This window comes from Protopterus annectens, chromosome 12.part0 (assembly GCF_019279795.1).
Source record: "Protopterus annectens isolate FY-2018-M chromosome 12.part0, PAN1.0, whole genome shotgun sequence".
NCBI classification, from domain to species: domain Eukaryota; kingdom Metazoa; phylum Chordata; order Ceratodontiformes; family Protopteridae; genus Protopterus; species Protopterus annectens.
Genome location: NC_056746.1, coordinates 639,014,443 through 639,024,442, shown reverse-complemented (window position 1 = coordinate 639,024,442; position 10,000 = coordinate 639,014,443).

Here is a 10,000-nt window from a genome sequence, read left to right as displayed (position 1 = left end):
TGTCTCCCAAACAGGCCACCTTCCTCAAGCACTGTCCCTTCACCATTTCATTCTCTTGTTCTTACTTCCCTTCTCTAACCATTCCTTCCTATTGTCCCCTGTATTGCATACTTTATTATTATTACTGATAATGATTCATTGCCACCTTCACACAACACTTTGCTTGTATTCAGAATGCTTCTTGCTAACGTACTCATTTATTGTTATTTATATTTGTCCGGGCTGAGATTGAAATAGATCCAAGAAGCAAAAAACATTCACAAGCAACTGTTGTAAGCACAAACACCACTCACAAGTCACAAGCCCTTCTTTAATGTATTCCACAGTAAAAAAAATGAAAATGCAGGTAAAAACAGTAACAGGTTAAGAGCTTTCACCCAGGAATCTCCCGAGCTTCATCAGAACGTAGGAATCAGAAAATAGTAACCACTTTTATACCATTCAAAAAAGTTTCCCCCAATGAATGCATCTCATTAATATTGATTAAACTGAAGTCATCAATTAAATTACACACTCATTAGTCAAGTTCCCTTTTGCCTGTCAATGGCTATGAAATTCTAAGTATATGTTAAAACTAATGCAAAATTAAATTAAAAATGACACATACAAAAATAAGTTTAAAAAACATTTCATTCCAGAATAATAGCATATGTTAAAAACACACTGCTTGCTCCTATAATTTAACTGCCCTTATCTACAAGACACAATTTATACTCAGATGGTCATTTAAACCAGGTTTTTTTAATTCCATCCAATTTTAACTGCCAATATAATTCTTTGTATTCTAGGCGGGCCTCCCATAAACCACCCCTTACATCTGTTTTACTTGTTCTAAAACAAAGAACTTAATGTTGCTGTCTGCGCACTCTCTCTGGTGTTTATATAGTGTGTTGGTATCTTTTTTTCATGGAAACTTCATACATATGTTCATATATGCACCTTCTCTTTGCCAACAGTGTGGAAACATTTTGGAACAAGATAGTATTAACATCCCTTCTAGGAAGTTTAAGATGAGGGCTAAGGAGCATTTTAACTGCAATAGCAAGGGAGTGGTTTATATTAGTATTTGCCAAATATGCAACAGTTTCTACATATGCAAGACTGAGAGGCCTTTGAGAAGACGCATATGTGAACATATGTATGAAGTTTCCATGAAAAAAGATACCCTTTTATAAGCCTTGCCAGAATGTGTTGGCTTTCACCATCCCCTTAGATTAGTTCCCTGTGCCTCTGTCCAGCAGAGCCATTGAAGTGACCCCTGAGGTAAACTTTCTGTTTCCCATCCACTTGTCAAGGTTTCTCTTGAAGAGGGTTAGCGATGAGTTCTGCCTAATGTAGATTGGAATCTTGTTCCAGAGCATGGGAAGTCTCTGGGACAGGAATCTATCCCTCCAGCACATCCTATTTATTGTTGTGGTGAGGTTTAGATCCCTGGAGCATGTTGCTCAAGGGGATATGGTTTTCTTTAGGTGGAGCATGTCCATCAATTCTGGGTTGGACATGGCCTTGTATGTCAGGCAGATATCACCTCTGAGTAGGCGGTATGCACCTGAGTACAGCTGAAGTTTCTTCAGTCGAGCTGCATAGGGCATCTGCTTGAGGCCAGTGATCCTCTCGGTGAGGTACTTCTGTGGTCTTTCCAGTAGTTGTAGTTGTCTTGTAAGGTACATCCCAAATGGGGCATTGTACTCTATGATGGGTCTAATGAGTGATGTGTAGAGGGGCCCAATGACCTCTTTCGATCTGGATGCAAACCATTTTGTGATTAGGTGGGCCACATAGAAGGATTTTCTAACCACTTTGGTAATGTGATTATCAAAGGAGAGGTTACTATCTACTTGGGTCCCCAGATCCCTTATTACATCATCTGTATTTAGGTGGCTGCCATCTATGTGGTAGTTTGTGGGTACTTTGTTTTTTCCAAAGGGGATGACTATGCAATTTTTGGCATTTAGCTTGAGGCCATGGTTTTGATACCAGGTATCTGTCTCAGTGAGACCCTTTTGGAGGATGTCTGTGTAAGCCGGAAAGTCAATTATAGCCCCTAGTTTGCAGTCGTCTGTGAACTTGGTCAGCCATAGTCCTCCTGTACTTGCCTGTACCACTGATAAGTATATGCCAAATAGGAGAGGTCGTAGGACTAAGCCCTGGCGAACGCCACTTGTAACTGGTTTAGAGTCAGACCTAGCTCCCGCAACTCTTACCATGTGGGGTCTGTCCATGAGCCAGTTGGCAACCCATCTCGTGACATAGGGGTTTATGTTCAGGCTGGTGAGCTTGTCTATAATACCTGAGTGGGGAATGGTGTTGAAGGCCTTTGTGAGGTCTAGCTAGGCTGTGTGGACCACCTTTCCCTCATCTATAGCTTTGGTAACTATCTCAAAGAAGTCCATCAGGTTTAGGAGGCATGATCTGGCCTTAACAAAGCCGAACTGGGTAGAGTCCAGTGTTTGAAGGTTCCCAATATCTCTGTTAATGAGATCCATGACAATGCACTCCATAGCTTTGCAGACCAAGCTAGTCAGGCTTATAGGGCAATAGTTCCCAGGGTCCGTTGTGGCTCTACCTTTGTGGAGCAGAATAACCGTTGCTGTGCACCACTCTGTGGACATGTAGCCTGTGGAGAGGCTGAATTTAAACAGTGTGTTTAGGTGAGGGGTTAGTTCATTTTTGAGCTCATGTAGGACACAGCCTGGGACACTGTCTGGTCCCATTGATGCTGTGTTTTTGACTTTGGAGAGGGCTGTTTTAACCTGAGTGTCTGTGATTTCAGGGGCACTACATTCTTCTGGTATAGTTATGGGCCCTTTTGGGGGTGAGAGGGGGGTGAAGTTTGCACTGAACCTGTCTGCCAGGATGTTGGCTATATCGGTTGGTTCAGTGTATTTTCTGCCATTCTGCACTAACTCCGAGCAGATCTGAGAATTGCCACTTAGATTCTTGACATAGCTAAAGAATGCCTTGTCGTTATCTTTGAAGTTCATGACAATTTTTCTTTTGAAGCTAGCCTTGGATGATTTTATGAGGAAACGTAGTTTCTTGCTGATACTGATCAGGGATGTCTTCCCTTCTTGGGATTTTACTCTTTTCTGTACTAGTTTCCTCCTTTTACTGTATAGCTTGTTTATGGCAGGGGTCCACCAGACTGGTTTCCTTTTCTTGGAGGAGTGAGTTTTGGTTTTGCTTGGGATAGCATGATCCATGCATTCTTGCAGGTGCTCATAGAGTGCCTTTGTAAGGGATTCAGCAGCTTGGACAGCATTTTCCTTTAGCATGGGGACTGTGAACCTTTCCACTTTGGTCTTAAGTAACGAGAAGTTTGCTTTTGAAAAGTTTTTCACAGTGGTTTCTTTGACCGGGGGTGGTGGCAGAATGTGAATATCCAGAGTGATTAGTTTATGGTCAGATCTAACCAGCGAGGGGTTGACCTCTTGTGTGGAGCACCAGTTGCCCATGTTGGTGATGACCAGGTCCAATATGTTGTCACCTCTGGTGGGGGTGTTGACCAGTTGGTCCAGGGTGTTTGAGTTTATAAATTCTAGGAAATGTTGGGTAAGAAAGTTGGTACTTGTGTAGTTCTCCCAGTTAATGTTTGGGTAATTGAAATCACCCAATATCAGGGTGTTTGGTAGGACTTTTATGTTTCCCATTGTTTCTAGGAATGCTGAGTGGGGGTCCTGGGATGTGGTGGGTGATCTGTAGCAAGCTATAATTTGAATAGCAGTTTTGCCCATTGTTAGTTGCATAAGGATGATCTCTGAAGCATCGTGCTGTGTCACTAACCTGGAGGTGTGGGTATCCTTGATGAATATGAAAACTCCCCTGCCTTTTGTATTTCGATCCAGGTTTGTGGCCAAAATTTATGGTATGAGTTGTAGCCTGGTAGTGCTGGGGTGCTCTCTGGAGCCTTAAACCAGGTTTCTGTTACTGCACATATATCGATTTTCTCCATACCGAGGAGTGCCTCGAGTGTGTGCATTTTGAGGTTTAGACTTCTGGCATTAAATAGCATTACCCTCAGTTTTTTGTTCATAGGTTCATAGGTTCATAGGTTGATACTAGGCTATCTGCCCTAGGGCATTTATAAGCCTAGCCAGAGTGTGTTTGGCTTTTTGCCACCCTTTTAAATTAGTTGACTGTGCCTCTGTATAGTAGGTCACAGAAGGTAGCCCTTTTAAGGTTAGTTTACTGTACCTCTGTCAAGCAGGGACACAGAAGAGATTCCCAGGGGTAAACTTACAATCTCCCATCCACTTGTCAAGATTTCTCTTGAAGAGGGTCAGTGAGGGGCTCTGCCTAACATGGATTGGGACTTTGTTCCAGAATGAGGGGAGCCTCTGGGATATGAATCTGTCCCTCCAGCATGTCCTATTTATTTCTGTGCTGAGGTTCATGTCCCTGGAGCGTGTAGCTCTAAGGGATTTAGATTTCCTGAGGTGAAGCATGTCCATTAATTCTGGGTTTGACATGGCTTTATACATCAGACACAGATCGCCTCTGAGTAGGCGGTACGCAACTGAGTAGAGCTGGAGTTTCTTTAGCCAAACTGCATAGGGCATCTGTTTGAGCCCCTTGATCCTCTTGGTGAAATACTTTTGGGGTATTTCCAGTTGCTGCAGGTGTCGGGTAAGGTACATCCCAAATGGGGCATTGTACTCAATTATTGGCCTGATAAGTGATGAGTAGAGGGGCACAATGACCTCTCTTGATCTAGATGTGAACCCTTTCATGATAAGGTGGGCTATATAGAAGGTCTTTCTAACCACTTTGGCAACGTGATTGTCAAAGGAGAGATTGCTATCTACTTGGGTCCCCAAGTCCCTAATTACTTCTTCCAGATTAATGGATTACCACCTATGTGGTAATTTGTGGGCACTTTGTTTTTCCCAAAGGGGATGACTATGCACTTTTTGACATTTAGCTTTAGGCCATGGCTCTGGCACCAGTTATCCGTCTCTGTGAGACCCTTTTGGAGGATGCTTGTGTCAGCCAGAGAGTCGATTATGGCAGCCAGTTTGCAGTCATCTGCAAACTTGGTCAGCCATAGTCCACCCATATTAGCCTGTATGTTGAAGAAATATATACTGAACAAGAGAGGTCCCAGGACTGAGCCTTGTGGGACGCCACTTGTAACTGGTTTAGAGTCTGACATGGCACCTGCTATTCTGACCATGTGGGTTCTATCCCTGAGCCAGTTTGCAACCCATCTTGTGACACAGGGGTTGATATTTAAGCTGGTGAGCTTATTTATGATGCCCGAGTAAGGTATTGTATCGAAGGCTTTTGCGAGGTCCAGGTAGGCTGTGTGGACTACCTTCCCTTCATCTATGGCTTTGGTAACTGTTTCAAAGAAGTCGACCAGGTTTACGAGGCAATATCTGCCCTTAACAAAGCCAAATTGGGTAGGATCCAATGTCTGGAGGTACCTAATGTCTTTGTTTATGATTGCCATGATGATACGCTCCATAGCTTTGCAGACCAGGCTAGTCAGGCATATAGGGTGATAGTTTCCGGGGTGTGTTGTGGCACCACCTTTGTGGAGTGGGACCACTGTTGCTGTACGCCATTCCTTGGGTACATATCCTGTAGTAAGGCTGAGATTGAACAGTGACTTTATATGAGGGTTTAGTTCTTCTTGGAGCTCATGTAAGATGCAGCCCGGGACACCGTCTGGTCCCATTGATGCTGTGTTTTTTGCTTTGGAGAGGGCAGCTCTCACCTGTGCATCAGTGATCTCAGGAAGGCTACACTCTGTTGGAATAGACATTTGCTCTTTTGGGGGGGAAGGGGGGAGAAGTTTGCACTAAACCTTTCTGCCAGGATGTTGGCAATGTCTGTGGGTTCAGTGTATTTTTTGTCATTTTGCACTAACTCAGCATATCTGGGAGTTGCCTCCCAGGTTTCTGACATAACTAAAGAAGGCTTTGTGATTATCTTTAGTGATTATCTTGTGCTATTTACGGCAGTGGGTTTGTCTTTTGAGCCTTGCCTAAAAAATGCACTATGGGGGTGGCAAGAGTCTTGGCCAGTATTCGAAAGCCTAAAGGTGACAGGTGCAAGCCATCTCTAGCGAAGCAGCGTGGCTTGTCGAACATGTCATCCCAGGCTGACAGACACTGGATCCCATTTGAATGACACCAGAAGCTTAGCCAATTGTTGCAATTGATAATTTTTTTCTCTATACTGTGGTATCGTTCTTGGTGAGGGTAAGATGCTACTCAGGGTCAGGGTCATACTGGTCTGGGTTACACAATCAGAAAGCTCCTCCATGTCTCATTTCATGTAGTCCAACGATGTATGACTCAGGTCATTCACACCAACATGGACAATGACAGAGTCATATTTGTACTTGTTCTGGAGTGACCTGAGTGCTTGTGTTATGTGGCGGATCCTGGCACCCGACAGGCAGCTAACAGTAACCTTCTCCTTGTTCAGCCTAGTGAGTGGGACGTCAGTGTGCCTGACTATAGAGTCACCTATTACTAGTGTTTTGGGTATGTTATTTTGCCTTAAGGGCTGTGATTGCATGGCACACTGGTTTTGTGAAGTATGTTCATGGTTTGTGCTGGGGGGGTGGAGGTTGCTTGGATGTCTGTTTTGGAGGTCTCTGTTGCTTTTGAAGATTTTTATTTAGAGCCTCCGAGTATGTTTTCATGTATTTATGTGTGTTTTTTGCCAGTGCTGGTTTCATAGGTGTACGTGAGACTGGTGGTGTAATGCAAGTAATTCCCTTATCCTCTTGACTGCCTTGTCTAGTCTTGGGTTGAGAGAGCATAGCCTCCAGTTTGGCTGTATAATTGCATCTCCCGCATGTATTACTATTTGGTGAAAGGAGGGACGAATGTATTCCTGGTACTAACAACAGATTACACATGTGACTCCGTGTACACTAACAGATTTAGTTGTAGGTATCGCAAAGCATACGTGACATTGGCCGGTATGCACACGAAAACAGTATCCAGAAATACCAGTCAACATTACAGGATATGTAGCTGAATATGTAGAGGTATGTGTGTGTGTGTGTGTGTGTGTGTGTGTGTGTGTGTGTGTGTGTGTGTGTGTGTGTGTGTGTGTGTGTGTGTATATATATATATATATATATATATATATATATATATACCCACAACTAAATAGATATATACCTCTCCCTCTCTGTAGTACAAATGTATACATACACAGACAGACATATATATAAATACCCACATATACGTATGTACATATGCAGACACCCATACATCCACATGCCGTTAGATATATATACAGCAATATATATATATATATATATATATATATATATATATATATATATATATATATATGTGTATGTGTGTGTGTGTGTGTGTGTGTGTGTGTGTGTGTGTGTGTGTGTGTGTATACACACACACACACACACACATATATATATATATGTATATATATATATATATATATATATATGTATGTATATATATATCTATATATATATATATATATATATATATATATATATATATATATATATATATATATATATATGTGTGTGTGTGTGTGTGTGTGTGTGTGTATATATACACAAATATATAGCTATGATATGATACAGCACTTAAGAATTACATATGTTCACAGGCCGTGCCAGTGGGGGTGAGGGGTCCAATCAACACACGTGTAACACATAGCATCAACATCCCCCCCCCAGCCAGACAGGGGAAACATAAAAACAAACACACAAACAATGTAAACAATCCACTGCTCCCCAAACCACAGGCAGGATGCAACCAGGGGGGGCACAGTGGACCCACTAAATATAATCTTGGAACAGAGACAGGAGCGTCACTTGCGGAACACCCCAAAAATTGTCTTGTAATAGGAGGCAGCCTGTGCAATGACTTATCAAGGCGGGGCATGTATGTACCCGGACTACAAGGGTGGGAAAGCCTGATGACCCATGGGTCGAGACAACGTACGAGATGGGTCCCGTGAAGTTGAGAATGGGCAGTGTGTAGTGGTGTGTTTAGACCCGACCTACACTCAGTGTATGGATGAGTGCTGTAGAGCAGGTGTTAGGGAGGTGACTATGGGTATGCAATTATGGGCCTAGGAGTGCAGGTGTTGGCTGGAGCGGTTCTATTTGAACCACCCTAGTGATGTAAGCAATAGTGTGCATTGGGCAGAGCCGCCGCCTAATGAGCAGCCATGCCTGGTACAAGTCCCACTGCAGCACAGTCATTTTACACTGCAAAGTATGGTATAACCAGATGTGTTGTTGCAAATCCCACTAAATAACACCAAAGAACACATGGCCACAACACCCCAATGTAGGCATGTAAGCCAAACTACTTGGCATCACAAGGTATTGTTGCTGTCAACACCCCCACACAGGGGTGTGAGTGCCCAGACCTACTCCAAAATGCAGTGTATATACACAGCTGTTGTTGTAGAAGAAATGGCCAGCTTTGGACCTTCCCATCAGCCTTCCTGCACATCCCTGGACATTTCCCCTACTATCTGCCCCTCTGTGTGCCCCATTAACACCACTTACCTGTCAACACCTGTTTCATTACTATTAATGTTCACAATCACAAGTAGGTGATGCCCTCTTACCCAACTATATTGGCAGAATCTGGAACCCCGTACTCACATGTATTACCTCAGCTGACCCACACGACACACGTAAATAACACATGAAGGAACACCTCAAGCACACTTGGATCAGCACATGCTCACCACCTGGCAAAGTCCCCCCCAACAACTAACACTCTATACCCCTACACCAACTAGTTAAACTGACATCTCCTGTCCTGCCTCACATAAAAATCCCAACATCCTGCAAACCTTCCCTATTGCTCCCCCACCAATCATTCCAACGGCCTACTATACAGTTGCAATGTCCCCCCTCTACCTACCTACCTACTCCTTCACTATTCTCTTCTACTCTACCACACAGGTATGGTATAACCAAACCTAACCTGAATACCTGAGTGTAACCTATCCAGAACTGTTAAACTGGAATCCAACTTCCCCTTGAACTGACCTTTGTCAACAGTCATACCTGACATGTAAGCCTGACCTAAGCATGTATAATACTTATATGTTAATGTGAACTAAGCATGGAGAATGTGGTATGTAGCTATGGTAAGTCTGTTACTCTCTGTGAATGTGTACTCCTCAGCAGTACGTGTAATGTGTTGCTGTGGTTTACTGTGGAGCTCCACTCCCCGGACCACCGCTCACAATGGGGAAGCATCCAGTCGGATTGTCCCGGACAATAAATGTGAACTAAATACATGAAGTAGCACAGGGGTATGCGGCAGCAAGCGGGTTAAGACTGTTTTGGCAGTGGTAAGCAATGCCCACAACAGTTAAGCAATGTGGAGGCCGACTCAGTGTAAGATGCTGTAACCAGAGGTCAGCAAGGCTGAGCCTTGCACACACCAGCACATACCCGGCTACACTTCTTCCACAGTGCCTTAAGCACTCTGTAGCCAGCAGCTCTTGTTGGGCACATTAACAAGATAATCAGCACTCCCAGGTTCCAACCCTCCCACCCTGCACACTATAGTCTAAGTGAGTTACCACAAAGGCATGTCAGATACACATTCAGCTGGTGTTATCACAAACATATCATCCAGCACAGTCATTCAACAGTATAGGAAATGTATGTAAGTATGTAGATCAATACCAGCAAACATGTGCACATTGCTCAGTCACAGTATTCCAAGCAGTCTGTGTGTATCAATGAACAGTGCCTGTCCACACATACTGTGAGAACAGTAGTCTTGTACAATACTGAAAAGAGGAATTAAAAATGGTGCATGCCGTGGGGGCGTGTGGGTGTGCTTCATGCACAGAATGTCACACCTGGGGCATTGGATCCATGGAACCAGGAGATGAGACAGGCCTGGTGTGTGAACAAACCACTGCTTCTCAAACCCCTGGCAGGATGCTACCTGTGGGAGAAGCAGTGTAGACCAGCAAAGTCTACTCGTGACACAACAACAGGTCCGTCCCTGGCTGGACGAAC